Genomic DNA, 15573 nt, shown 5'->3' with positions numbered 1-15573 from the left:
AACGTACGGCTCCATAGATGACTAAACACGAGACGCAAGAGCCTTTCTCACGGCATCCTTGCGCCCAATGGGGTCGCTGAACAGTTCTCATAGCTTCTCTTTGAATTTGTCCCAACTGGTTATCTCGTCATCATGTGTTTGGTGCCACACGCGTGGGGTGCCGCCGAGATAAAAGATGACATTGGCGAGCATAATCGTTGGGTCCCACCTGTTATTAGCACTGGCGTGTTCATAGAGTTTGATCCAGTCGTCAACATCCTGGCCCTCCAGGCCAGAGAACACACCTGGGTCGCGATGTGGGGTGACCATGACGATTGGAGCAGTGGGACAAGCCAAAGCCGTTGCAGAGGTGGGCGCATCACCGGGAGGCATGGTGACAAGCTCGGTGTGCCGACCACTTCTGAGTTCCGTGGTAAGGACAGGGATCGCTGACCTCCACCAGAATGCTGCGTGTGGAAAGACACAGACAGAAGAGGCTATTTACAGGCTATCTACACTGGAGCCAAGCAGCCAGGCCGACACTCGCTCACGCCAAGCGCACCGACCAACTTCGTCGTTCTCGCGGCGGCTCATTTCTTGAGCATCGCTCGATGATATCGCAATAATATTTATGGATCAAGATCTTTTTATTTAAAAAGGAAGTAGAAAAAATGGTGTCAGAAGTGGAGAACAATTCCGTGTATTTTGAATGACGCTTCTACAGTTATCAGTTGAGCCGCCTGACATAGCCACTTCTCTGCTGTGCTTATGTGGGTGTTTTTCTAACCTTGATCGTGCAACCGAACTAATTCACGACAAAACCTTGACAAGGTTATGAATATATGCCCTCGTACCTCTGAGGCATAGCAAAAATCTGGCATCACTGGAGAATCCCAGGAAAAGTACACCCGCCATGGGCTGAGTGGAGAGACATCTTTGGTTTATTTCTCCGAGAATAAGCTCTATTGATGGGACAGCACTTGTGGGGATGCTCGACTTACACGTGTCCCCTGATATTGTTTTTCCTGCACGGCTTGTGTCTCGTGTAATCCGGCTTCACCGTGTGGCATCGCACGAGCGGCGGTCAGTCTAGTTGCAGACTAGTACAAGAGATGGCGCGAGTGTTGCGCTGCTAATGCCACCTAAGATCGGGGTTACTCGGGCGTAAAAGTGAGAAACCTGTCTTGTTTAGCTTGGGGTCGCCTAGCTGTGTAGACATTATTTCGCATGCTCGCCGGGCGTTCGTAGGCACGTCCTGTGAAAGGCTTAGAAGGAGGGCATTGGAATGGACGAACACGATCGTTTGAATATGCCACCATTCGTGTGAACATACATGCAAATGATTAGGCATGGCTGTCCAGCATGGGAGTGAACATATTCACTCGCTATCTGATCACGGGTGAGTCGGACTTCCTCGATCTGTCGTACCCCCATCGGCATGTTCTATCGCTAAAAATTCGGCTGGCTAGATTGGTGTATAAAAGGTGCAATAAATGCCCTTGTGATTGTCTGCACTACTGTGTTGTCATTCCTTTGTCAAAAGAGCATGTTTGAGACCCCACACGCTTTCAAATACAACTCCAGCACTCAGGTAGACCTCTTTTAAGAAAAGAAAGCTGCTACATGTTGCTAACTCCCCATTTTATCGGACTTATCACATACCTCTCGTTATACTAGGAGAGCTTAAGAGCATGTGGCACAATGTCCTACATAGAACGCCGCGTACTGCAGATAACTAGCTTAAATATATGAAAGATTTCTTCACTCCGCACCATCATGAGACTGTTTCTAATGGCAGAAGTATGTCGTCTAGTGAAGAAGGTAACAGGCTGCAGTGTAAAAACTGTTGCCCAAGTACGAGCAAAGTGATCAGGCAATCCTGCAACATCGTAGGTGCATCTTGAAATGCTAAGTTTAGTTTTTCACCCCTCAGTTGTTTAGTTTTGCATGAGAGCATAGCTCCCTCATATCATCCATGTGAAGATTCGTTGTGCCCCTTGCGAACTGCCTCCGACTGGTTTGTGCAGGCAGCCAGCATCAGTGTATGGACAACCCTTCTCATTTATGCATACATCCTCAAATCTTAGTGACTTTGTTCTTCCAAAGTTGCATGTGCCAGTTAAACTGCGCATCTGTTTGTGCTTGCGGATTTGCAATGTGCACATCACATGTGACGTGCTACCCCGCTAGAAAAAGAATGGTTGTGGATTTTACGTACTTCATTGTCATTTTTGCAAATTCATTGTCACTGCGGCAGCAATACTGAGAAGTACACGAGCAGTGCTTGTAATGTTCACAGCTGCCAGCCCACATATCCACTTAAGAGAGACTGCATTCATCTCCGTGTTTGTGTCCTGTATTCGCACTATAAATAAACATCATCCAACTTGAAAGCAGCAGCTGCTTAGTTTGAGCATGCAGGAAACACGCAGGTCAACTCCACAGATTCTGTCGGCTACCTCAGTGCATTATCATCACCCACACTTGTTGCTTCTACTCGTATTTTGGGAAATGGAAAAAGTCAATCCCACTGTCCTTTTTCATGCGATTTACGTATTCAACTGTGCAACAACTCACCGGCATGACGAACTGACTCAGTGGCCAAACGCACAAAAAAAGGGAAGAAATCCTGAGATACATGAAGCTGCAAGTGCCTGTCAACATGCGTGCAGCATTATTTTTGCCCACAAAACACTCCTGCTTTACAGGAAGATCATGTGGCCATCTTGTTGTGGCGTAGAACGAGAGTGGTCTATTGTTGAATTACCATATTTATTCAAATCTAAGCCGATAGTTTTTTTCAAATAATCATATTCCAAACTCTAGGGTCGGCTTAGATTCGAGGATTTAAAAAAAAAACGTGCCAGTTTTTCATTGAAACTGCTAAATATGGTGCATAGCTAGCGCGACCTAGAAAAGTCAGTACCGCAGCTGCTACTAGCCGTGCCAGCAGTCAACGGTACACAATCAAGGTCGCCATTTTGACCTGTGTCGTGTCGGCCGTATCGGTGTGGGGCGTGGTGTTATTGCGATGGCACGAAGCAGGAGATGCCACTACAGTAACAGTCAAGTGAAAAGTTATGACAGCCACAGAGGCATCGTCAAACTTTCAAACTGGGCGGGACTTCGGCGTTGATGAGAAAAACATCCGTCGTTGGAGGGGACAACGACAGCCGCTTTTTGCGTGTGCCGCAACGAGGATGGCATTTAGCGGACCAAAGAAAGGCCGTCACCACGAAGTGGAGACAGTGTTGGCCGACTTTGTTTGGACGCAGAGAGCAGCTGGCCCTTCCAGTGACAACAGAAGTGCTCCAAGCAAAAGCTAGGAAATTTTCGAGGGAGCGAGGCCTAACGCCAAAGGATTTCAAAGCCAGCCGGGGCTGGCTTCAGAAATTCATGAAGCACTTCCGCTTCAGCCTCCGACGTCGCACTTCAATCACCCAGAAGCTGCCAAGCGATTCCGAAGAAAAGCTGATAGCTTTTCTGCGCTACATGCTGCGAAAGAGAGAAGCGGCAGGCTACAACCTTGGGCAAATCGGCAACGCCAACCAGACGGCTGTGTATTTTGATATGCCAGTGGCATACACCGTGAATGAAAAAGGTGCCAAGGAGGTGAAGGTGCACTCTACGGGCTACGAGAAGCAGCATGCAACTGTGATGCTGTGCTGCACAGCTGATGGACATAAACTCCTTCCTTATATGAAAGACGATGAGCAAAACGTGAACAAGGTGAATGCAGGAGCCAACGTTTCGACAAGTGGACTTGTCTTCTTCAAGGCGACATATGCTTTCCTCGCCACAGTATATATAGGTGGGGTTCTTCTAAAGGGGAGAGGGTGTGAGGCAGGAGGACGCAGAAACGAGGGAAAATGTGTTAGCGTGTCGAATTGAGAGTAAAGGAACACCGTGTACAAGGTCAAAGCCTTATACACAGCGTTCACAGCCTTGTAGCCTAGTACACAGCCCCGAAGAAGTTGATCTCCTGAAACGTGGTCTAACGTTTTGTCCGACGAACAACGAAGTAAATGAATACAAACTCCACAAAGATATAACAGAGTTTTCACGACGCATGCGCATCAAGGAGTTCTTTTTTGGTAGACCAGATATAGGAAAAGAAGATAGAGACTCTCTTAGACCACCTAGCACGTGGACACCGGAAACCGAACAGCGCCCAGACCTCGATTTATACTTAAAACTGATATCAAAGGAAATTCTAGAGTCAATGCGACATTGCTGGAAATGCAAAAATTTGACCCTCGCTCAACACCAAATCCTTAAAGAACTTGCGAAAAGGAATGATATTGTAATAAAACCAGCAGACAAAGGCAGCAGTATCGTAATCTGGCCTATAGAAAAGTACAAGAATGAAACCTCGAAACAACTGAGCAACCACACCCATTACAGAAAACTTGACTCTAACCCAACTTCAGATTACAGCAATATTGTGATAAGCACAATAGCGGAGCTCCTGTCCAGGGAACTAATCACGCAATCTGAATATTGCTTCATGATGCCCAAGAACAAAACAGCAGGCCGCTTTTATCTTCTTCCTAAAATACATAAAGTTCCGGTCGAAGAAATATATACAGCAGAAATCCCAGGTCGGCCTATTGTGTTTAATAACAACACACCTACTGAGTCACTATCTAAATTCTTAAATCACCACCTGTCAAACATACCCACCACCCTCCCATCTTTCATTCAAGACACGCCGCACTTCCTTCGAATTATGGACGGCATCAACGCCAACCAAATCCTTTCCGACCCCGCTATTCTAGTCACTTTGGATGTTTCTGTCCTTTACACCAACATTCCCATGAGTGAAGGAATTGAAGCCGTTTCTAGATCCCTCGCAATCAATTCCCAAGCGCACGCTCCTGAAGTTTACTTATCGCTCCTTAGGTTAGTTCTCCCGCTCAACTATTTCGAATTCGATTCTATACACTACCTGCAAATTTTCAGCACTAGCATGGGTACGCCATTCGCTCCCACGTATGCGAACATTTTCATGGGACAGCTTGAAGCAGACCTGCGGAAATCCTACCCTTTAAAACCCCACACCTATTTTCGTTACATTGATGACATATTTATAATATTGTCACGTGGTGGTGACGTAGAAGAACACAGTAGCAATACAGTGAACAACAAAACTAACTTTTATAGGGCGAACCTGTGCCCACAAGACAGGCTACACTTATAGCACAATGATAGCGGCGAACACGGTCGGCGATCGGCGAAAATCTGATCAGCGGGTCAAGCGCGTCGGCTTTTATACAGCAGTCATCGAATGTTCCAGACTATTCGTGGGGACCCACATGCCTTCTACAAAGTTCTACACCATTTGAGTCACGCCATGAAATCAGATAACACAAGGTTCGGCGACAACAGACAGCGGATAGAAGCATCGATAACTTTCCAGAAACTTCGAATACATGCAGACACGTCCCGCGTTGTGCGATAACATTTGTTAGGCGGCGAAACGTGGTCGCCCGACAAATATAAGTACACATGTCAATATGGGAACACGGCACAAGCACCTTAACCGACTTAATTAGCCATTTCAATCACTTTCACCCGAGTATTAAATTTACTGCTCACCACTCTCCTAGTCAGATCAACTTTCTGGACACGAAGGTCTACATAGAAAACGGAAAACTGAGAACGACACTTTACTGGAAGCCTACAGATAGCCAGCAATATTTAGACTACAACAGTCATCCCCCGCGACATTGCAAGCAAGGAATTTTTGTTGGACAAGCGAAACGTACAAGAAGAATCTGCAGCGAAGACCACGATTATATCCACCACCTAAATGACCTTAAATCAACGCTAGCAAAAAGGAACTATCCCCAAGTTGCTCTAGATAGAGCTTATGATGCCGCGTCAAGATTGGAGAGACAGTCGGAATTGGCGAAGAGACAGCCCACATTAGAATCTGACAGACCGCCGGCCTTTATAACAAAATATTCTAATGCACTCCCAAACATAAACATCCTAAGAAAATACCACCCAATATTATCAAGTAACGAGCATCTGCGAAAAGCGTTCCCGGATGTACCCAGGGTTACCTATCGCCGAAACAAGAACTTTAAAGACATGTTAGTGCACACAAAAGTCAGCCAGCAGCATTCCCCCGTAATAAAGCATGTTGTCGCCCTAGGTGCAAAACCTGCAGGCACCTTCAAAGTGACATTAAAATTAAAAGCACCGCAAATAGTTATAAACATGAAGTCAAATCTAGCTTCACTTGTACAAGTTCGGATGTGATTTATATGCTTGAATGTTGCTTCTGTAAGAAACAATATATCGGTGAAACAGGACAATCAATGAACGTCAGTTTAAACGGACATCGCGCGGACACAGCTAAAAAGCTTCCCAAAGCCATTGCCGAGCATTTCAACCAACCAGGTCATAACTTTGATGAACTTAAACTCTACATCTTACAGTCAAATTTCTGTTCTGAACGAGAAAGAAAATACAGAGAATCATACCTTATCCATAAGTTCAAGACATTGCAACCAATAGGCATAAACGTTTCAAAGGGAGCTTTAGAATCTATTCGCTATGCTAAGCATCAAGCTATAGGCAACAACACTTAGTTTGATTTCTTGGCGTATCCCCCCCCCCCCGTTTTTTTTAAGCCTTTCTTTTCCTTTTTTGTCAGCCAGCGTGTGTCAGATGCCCTTGACACGCCAGCTAATTTGCGTGTGTTGACAGATCGGGGGGGGGGGAGGGGTTTGGTGCCCTGGCTTTGACCTTGTACACAGCGTTCCTTTACTCTCAATTCGACATGCTAACACATTTTCCCTCATTTCCGCGTCCTCCTGCCTCACACCCTCTCCCCTTTAGAAGAACCCCACCTATATATACTGTGGCGAGGAAAGCATATGTCGCCTTGAAGACGACAAGTCCACTTGTCGAAACGTTGGCTCCTGCATTCACCTTGTTTACGTTTTGCTCATAGTCTTGAATTTCCATCTCCCGCATTCCCCGTTTTTTCTCTGGATTCCTTATATGAAGGAAGACACTGCCTGCTCGAGAAACTTTCCCAAGAAATGTCAATGTGTGGGCAAACGAGAACGGGTGGATGACGGGTGCGATGGTGGAAGAGTGGGTTAAGATTGTGTGGCGACGGCATCCAGGAGCCCTTTTGACAAAGAACTCGCTCCTTGTCGTCAACTCTTACCGTGAGCACTTGACCAAGAACGTTAAGGCTTCACTCGCCCAAACCAGCACGGACCTTGCTGTCATACCGGGCAGCATGACGGGCCAGTTGCAGCCACTTGATGTCTGCATCAACAAACCTTTCAAGGATCGCCTGCGGAAATATTACACGGACTGGTTGACTGACGAAGACTACATGCTAACGGCAACGGGCCGCATCAAACGTGCATCGCTATCGCAGCTGACGGGCTGGGTAGCTGCAGCGTGGGACGACATCCCAGATACTTTGATCGTGCCCACCTTTAGAAAGTGCAGCATATCTAATGCGCTTGACGGTACCGAAGATAGTGCACTGTTTGAAGGTGACAGTGACAAGGAACACAGCGACGAGTCTAGCAGCGACGACGACGTTGAATGAGCTCTGCACGTTCAGATTCAATAAATGCTGTTTGCATTTTGTGAACACTGTCCTCGCTTCTTTTGTTCGGCCTACATTCGAGGTAATATATATATATATATATTTTTTTGTCTTCAGACTTTAGGGGGTCGGCTTAGAATCGGGGTCAGCCTAGATTCGAGTAAATACAGTTGTATATGTGTACTGTTGGTTCCCACTAGTTCCCGCTTTGAACAGGAAGGGGATGCAACATGTTTACCTTCCTCCGATGTTTGCACACGTATGAAAAGGTGCTTGAGAGAGGCTATTTGCAGATTTAGCACAGCTGTGGAAAAAATGCAAATAAAGAATACCATTTTCAATGACCATGTCTCTCAGACGCAAGTGTCAACACATGCAGGGCGCAGCTATAGTCAGATACAATTTAAGCCTTCAGTGAAGCACCGCCTGCATTTTCATAACCGCCAGCCACTGTTCCTCCGCGAGGCGTAGTTGCTTAGGGTACCACAGAACAAGCACAAAGGATGTCCGAGGACATTGCAGAGACAAGTTGATGAATGTTGCACTGCACAAAGACAATCAAAATCTAGTCAATCCATGTCCTCGTGTGCGGGCTTCAGCAAGCAAGTGGCAGTGACAGGAGTGCACGGACTGGCACGGACCTTCAGGTGGAACCAGTGCCCCTAGCAGCTTCCGGCTCCAGCAACGCGAGTGGCTTCAGCTGCAAGCATGCGCCGCATAAGGGCAGACAGCACACTACCCAATATTCTAGTACACCATACTTCTGTGACTGGGTGGCGGAGTAAGACAACCCCGTGTGGTCCGTGTGTTTTGGTTGCCAACAGCTGTTGTATCCTATTATAGATACAAATGAAATCAAATGTCTCAATCCTGTCTTATTTTTTGGAATAGAATTACAGCTGAAATAAGTAACTGGAGGAAAACATGTTTTGCAGAACCTCGTGATGACTGTGAACGTTAATGCGATTAGCAAACAAGCAATCTAGCGACACATGGTATTGCCACTACTGAAACACACCATGCATCTCTCGTGTTTCATTTTGCACATGCTGGACCATGAAGTCTGTGCGTAGCCGCCGAGATGGGTGGTGTGCAGGTATGTGTGAAACGTGTTGTGTATGAAGCGTGCACTGGCACTGGGCTCTTGTGTTTCGATGATGATGATCGATTGGCATGCTCTTCAAAACGGGCTGAAATTGGTTCCCTAGCTTTCTTGAACTAATCAGCCACTAAAGGGCCCCTCACCAGGCCTCATAGCAAATTTTCTGTTATACGCTGGAAGTTGTAACGTGTCCTCATGGGAGCGTTCTACTGCAACATTTTTTTCAAATTGGTCATTAATAGCAACGACAGAAATATTTCAGTGCCACAAACCCATAATTTCAGGAGAGAAGTTCCACTGCCAAGCAAGACACTCTCTCCCCTTGCCCCGTCTAGCTTCCGCAAGAAAAATTCCTTCCCCATGTTCTTCCATACCGGACCTCGAGGATCACGTGACGTATACGTCACGGCCCCGCCTTCAGTTTTTTTTTTCTCGCTTTCTCATTTTTCTTTTTTTTATGCTGCACACTTCCACTGATGGCGTTACGCGCCTGCTGTTGTCTCGTGTTGCGCAGCGCACGATCATGCGTGCTGTGCAAAAAGACACATGACTAGAAGTATAATTCAATGCTGCACGAATACTGAGGCAGAACAAGCGGATCGCAGAGCGTGATCACGCCCTGGAACACACTACAAAATGGCATAGTTTTGATACCTGCGCACGTGACTGCGCAAACGTGGGAACAAGCAGACAAAGAGGAAGTACATCTCTCTTTCTTCGGTGCGAAGTAAGACAAAAGGAAACAACAACGCAAACATTCTGTTTGTGTTTTATTATTTCTCTAAACTTCATTAATTCAAGCGACAGATCACACAAATAACAGATGTTGCCTCAAATAATTCCTGAAGTCACTTGTTTCCATGAGCGACGTCACACTGCAGACACGAGTATGTCACCGTCTGGCTTAGCGCGCGGTCGCCGCAAGCGAAAGGGGAAATGGCGTTTGCATTGAAATTTCAGATCTTTCCACAGTGCATTGCGATGTAATTCTTTGCAAGCCCAAATGTTACTGCGCATTGTATGCTCTGCACTTGTCAGATCAAAATGGCCAGACCTGGTAAAGGCCCTTTAACTACATGCATAGCTGTCTCACATTTTGCACGCTTATCCTATCTTCCTCAAAACATTGACATCAACATTGTAGTTACCTATGCCTATAATGATCCAGTCTTATCAATTTGTTTTCGCACTGAATGTATTATCTCGACTGCTCACCAGTTACAGGTTTTTCTTCTTGATATGTTGTGCCATCTAGCAGTGCCATTGCGAAAGCCTCATGTGGATTTAGCAATAGGACAGCCTGCACACTATATTTTCATTGCAGAGCAGCACACACTCAGTGGCACCCCCATACACCCAAGTTGGTGAAAAAGAGGTCCATAACAAAGCAGTACACAGCCAGTGCACTCCTGTGTTTTGTCTTTTTTTTCCTTCATTAAACAGTGGCACATACTCAGTCACTCAAGTTGACATGCAAGAAGTTCATTAAGAGCAGTAAGCTGGGATTAGCACTTACTACAACAAACATTTTATCCTTTGGTGCCTGTCAATGAGGCACAAGTCATGTGCCAATGACTAAAGCTGTACACAGGTTCATTCAAGCGTCAGGAAGGCTTCACTGCTAGGGTCCCAACTGGGGGACACTTTATTTTCATTTTACCCTAAATGTATGTATAGACCCTGTAGAAGTTTCAATTAGCATTTAGTTACCTAATGATTCGTTTTGAATGTTTGCCTTCGCCCCCTTGTGGTACGTTGTTAGACAGACCAACCCAGTGTGGCCAATCCACCCTGTGGGTGTGAGCCACGTTTCGAGGCAACAACAACTAAGTGCATTCAGTGCACAGCGCAAAACCTTGTGGCTGTTGTGTTGAAGAACCTGTGTCGTGCGGGTTCGATTACACCAACTCGAAAATATTACAGGTTTTACTATCTATTGCAGAGGCCGGGGAGAGCGGTTAGGAACAGATACCAAAAAGTGTATAAGGTATTCTAAGAATGCTAACTGCGATTTAAAAAATATGCAGCAGAAACCATCACACGAAGACTGTTGACGGTAATGCGTTAGCATTGAATCTATATGGCGACACAACATATTGTCCCCGTTGAAACAAGGTATGTATGTAGAAGGACTCGTTATTGGGCTAGTTGGTGTTTGCTTACTGACATAATGTAATTCATCATCATCATCATCAGCCTGGTTACGCCCACTACAGGGCAAAGGCCTCTCCCATACTTCTCCAACTACCCCTGTCATGTACTAATTGTGGCCATGTCGTCCCTGCAAAGTTCTTAATCTCATCCGCCCACCTAACTTTCTGCCGCCCCCTGCTACGCTTCCCTTCCCTTGGAAAATCCAATCCGTAACCCTTAATGACCATCGGTTATCTTCCCTCCTCATTACATGTCCTGCCCATGCCCCTTTCTTTTTCTTGATTTCGACTAAGATGTCAGTAACTTGCGTTTGTTCCCTCACCCAATCTGCTCATTTCTTATCCCTTAACGTTACACCCATCATTCTTCTTTCCATAGCTTGTTGCGTCCTCCTCAACTTAAGTAGAAACCTTTTCGTAAGCCTCCAGGTTTCTGTCCCGTAGGTGAGTACTGGTAAGACACACCTATTATACATTTTTCTCTTGAGGGATAATGGCAACCTTCTGTTCATGATCTGAGAATGTCTGTCAAACGCACCCCAGCCCATTCTTATTCTTTTGATTATTTAAATCTCATGATCTGGATCTGCGGTCACTACCTGCCCTAAGTAGATGTATTCGCTTACCACTTCCAGTGCCTTGCTACCTATCATAAGCTGCTGTTCTCTTCCGAGACTGTTAAAGGGAAGCTGAAAGCTTTTCCAGAAAAAATGAGTGAAGAGCAGTACGCCGTGGTTTTCAACACTCTGAATTCGAATATCACATCGAAATTGAGCGAAAGAAACAAACATATTTTATTTCGACGAGAAGTGCAGCAGCAGACACGCCCAGCTCGCGCGCCTCGATTCCGCCTGTGATTGGTCGGGCGCCTCGTGACGTCAACAATGGTGTTCGTCCGGACTGACTGCTGCCGCTACACACGAAGCATGGTGCAAAGTATTTTGGTGGTGTTTTGCTGAGACGGTCATGGAAATTTCCGAGAGCTTGCGTTTCTCTGAGGAGTTCGGCGTTAAGTCCGAACCCTACGAGAGCGATTTTGCGCGCGACGGTGACGGGCGACGGCTTCGAGCGACAAAACGGGCCGTCGCTTGAACAAATTGCTCGGTGTTGTCGCTCGATCGCTCGTTTTTAGAAATCTAGAACTCGTCGCTCGTCGCCAGGAAATGCTATGAGCGACTAGCCAATTGTGCGAAGCTGTAACTGGATGTACATAACTCAAATACTACTGTTTGTCGCACGGAACGAGCAAACTATTGAATTTTACACGTGCAAGAATAAGAACCTAGTGCAAGACCTTCAGAAATATTTTGTGCTCCTTCTTCAGCAAAATACATCAACTGAAGTTGATAAAGCATGCATCACGCTAGTTTCGGCGCATATATTGCTGCTCTCATACCGGGAAGTCATCGCTCAAAGCTGTCGCTCAAGTGCAGTTCGGCTTGCAGACGACGAGTGAATGCGACAGCCATCGCCTCGCTTGTAGTGCTGTCGCTGTCGCGTGCAAGATAACTTGTAAGGGATTTATACTTGTACATACTACACGTACGTACATACTTGTACATACTACATGTACGAGCCGACTGCGAAGAGCTGGCCTCTCCAAGAAGCAAAAGATGCTGGTGCAAGCACTGCTTTCCACGCGAACGAAGGCGAAGTGTTAGCATCTCCTTGTGTTGGAAATGTTCTTTGGTGAGTATGTTTTTTGCTAAGCTGCATTCAGCGTTCCAGTAAGTATGTTTCCGGGTAAACAACTGTAGTGTTATGTTCCTGCATGCCTCCTTGTAGAAAGTAAGCGGTGATGCGATCTTCAGCATTTGTGCGCTGCCCCAAAGCTGTCGGCAATCTACAGAGACGGTTTAAATGCAGGAAAACTTTACCGGCTGTTGTAGCACGTGTAGTATAGAACCTTCATCAGCATGCCATCCGCACGCTACTCGTAACCGGCGAATTCCGTCGGCTACGTGAGATGGCCAGTTTCTTATATGTGCGAGAGAAGGGGGAGCGCAGCGTCTTGGTGTGAGCAGGCTTTCCAACACATGCAAACATTACGCTTGCACTGCGTTATGGAAGCTGCATGCGGGCTGTTTCACAACACACGTGCGAATAGAAAATTCACAGCGCTTGGCGATGAAACCTGCGTCAAGGGTGGGCAATAAACATGCACCTTCCGTTCAGCTTGCTAAATATTTTTTTTTTTAGGAGAACCCAAAGCACGCATTATTGATAAACTCCGGTAGTAATCGTCACGGAAGTGGTTAGAGCACAACACTGCTGTTCTTGAGCACTTGAAGTTGTTTCGCTTCACAGCAGCCTCCCACTTAGCTGAAAGCTTCTTGTCTTGCAGGAACTAATGGAACATCGGAACATCGTCGCAGCCGCTGGTGTTCGTGCAAGCGTAGGCTGCACAGAACGCCAGCATGATCGGCCTACAAGTTCAATTGATGCTGCACACGTCAACTACCACTCCTATATACACACAAATAAAGGAATGTAGGGTCGAGCGGAGCAGATTAGGACGGCACGCACGCAGAAATAAGCCCGGTAAGGCACGGTCGTGGAGACTGCGAAGGAGCGGAACACCAGTGTTGACGTCACTAAGCCACAGTTTCCGGTTTCGGCTCGCATCGTCAGCGTCAGCAGCAGCGCACGGCGCTCAACGGGGGGCGGAGCTACAGCGCAATTTTAACCGACGATTGCGTCGCTCCTAAGCGAAAAATCCCCCTCAAAATTTTACCTTCACGGTTTATAAAGTTCCCGCATCTGTATGTGAGCGTCTTATTGAATTTGACAGACTCTTCAGCTTCCCTTTAAACATTACTTTAGTTTCCTGCAGATAAATTTTTAGACCCACTCTTCTGCTTTGCCTCTCCAGGTCAGTGAGCATGCATTGCAACTGGTCCCCTGAGTTACTAAGCAAGGCAATATCATCAGCGAATCGCAAGTTACTAAGGCATTTTCCATTAATTCTTAACCCCAATTCTTCCCAATTCAGGTCTCTGAATACCTCCTGTAAACACAGGAACTCCTGTGAATAGCATTACAGAGATCGTATCTCCCTGCCCGACGCCTTTCTTTATTAGGATTTTGTTGCTTTCTTTATGGAGGACTACGGTGGCTGTGGAGCCGCTATAAATATCGTTCAGTATTTTTACAAACGGCTCCTCTACACCCTGATTCCACAATGCCTCCATGACTGCTGAGATTTCGACTGAATCGAACGCTTTCTCATAATCAATGAAAGCTATATATAAGGGTTGGTTATATTCCGCACATTTCTCTATTATCTGATTGATAGTGTGAATATGGTCTATTGTTGAGTAGCCTTTACGGAATCCTGCCTGGTCCTTTGCTTGACATAAGTCTAAGGTGTTCCTGATTCTATTTACGATTACCTTAGTGAATACTTTGTAGGCAACGGACAGCAAGCTGATCGCTCTATAATTTCTCAAGTCTTCGGCGTCCCCTTTCTTATGGATTAGGATTATGTTAGCATTCCTCCAAAATTCCGTTATGCTCGAGGTCAGGAGGCATTGCGTATACAGGGTGGCCAGTTTGTCTAGAAGAATCTGACCACCATCCTTCAACAGATCTGCTGTTACCCGATCCTCCCCAGCTGCCTTCCCCCTTCGCATATCTTCCAAGGCTTTCTTTGTGGGATTTCGAATTCCTCTAGACTATTCTCTCTTCCATTATAGTCGTGGGTGCCACTGGTAACGTATAAATCTCTATAGAACTCCTCAGCCACTTGAACTATCTCATCCACATTAGTAATGATATTGATGAGATCAATTCAATGTAATTCAAATACATGTAAAATGCAAAAACATTTTTCTGGACGGATTTTAATGAAATTTGTTGCATTTGAGAGAGAAAGTTAAACTCTAGTGGCTGTTCGTAGCGGAATTTCGATTTAGGTCATGAAATTTGTTACAAAGATTTTCAATATTCGAAAGTCTGAAAAAGATAGAAGCACAAAGTTTACAGATTCATAGCTCTTCATAAAAACCAGATATCGCGGTTCTGTAAATGGAATCCATTAGATTATTGAAAGCGGACAAATTTGATATGTCATTTTATATCTTACGTGAATTTGTTACATTGTTTACACGGGTTCTGCAAAAGCTGTATTTCCATACTATAAAATCTCTTGAGATTCATGTGTAACATATCACTTTTGTCCGCTTTAGATGTACTAATATATGAAATTCCCAGATCGTATTAACAATTTTCGTTGCTGAGTTACAGAGTTGTAAACTTGATAGTTTCGTTTCTTGCAAATTTTCGATTTTTGCCAATTTTTAATAAAAGATTGACTACCTAAATCAAAAATCCGAAACCAACAGTCACTAGATTTTAAGTTTTTTCTTTTAAATGTGACAAACCTCGTCAAATTTGGTGCAGTGGTTGCCGAGAAAAACGAATTCTCCTTTTACATGTATTTAGATAGGAGCACCCGAGCTAAAGCTTCCTCTTAAGGTGAAGTTTGGTAAGGCACTCGACCCCACGGCCCATATGGAGATATGGGCGAACCAGCCATATTTCCAAGTTCGATTTCAATTACCATAGTGACGGACGAGAGTCAAACCTACTCCCTCTGGTGTTAATTAAATGAAATTTAATTCACGGTTAATTAAGATAGAGTTAATTAAAGCACTCGAACCTTCAACCTTTGATGGGAGTCAAACCCGCAACTTTTGGTTTTCATTAGTGCAAACTTAATCAAGGCAGAGTTAGTTAAGGTACTTGGACCCACAACC

At 45.5% G+C, this 15573-nt stretch overlaps 1 protein-coding gene across 4 annotated transcripts in view; it reads right to left on the bottom strand.

Moving 5' to 3' along the window:
* Positions 1-15573, bottom strand: part of LOC142576673 (uncharacterized) — a 334510-nt gene that overhangs the window by 233469 nt on the left and 85468 nt on the right. The window contains exon 1 of one of the 4 annotated variants that reach the window (XM_075686903.1): positions 7166-7247. The exons of the other annotated variants lie outside the window; for them this stretch is intronic. The gene's annotated coding sequence lies outside the window, so the exon portion shown is untranslated. Of the gene's footprint in view, positions 1-7165; positions 7248-15573 lie in introns of those variants that run through there. 4 annotated transcript variants of the gene reach the window in all.

Source organism: Dermacentor variabilis, chromosome 3 (genome assembly GCF_050947875.1).
Source record: "Dermacentor variabilis isolate Ectoservices chromosome 3, ASM5094787v1, whole genome shotgun sequence".
In the NCBI taxonomy this organism is placed as follows: Eukaryota; Metazoa; Arthropoda; class Arachnida; order Ixodida; family Ixodidae; genus Dermacentor; species Dermacentor variabilis.
The sequence above is the reverse complement of the archived record's forward strand: the minus strand, read 5'-3'. Positions and strand labels throughout refer to the sequence as shown.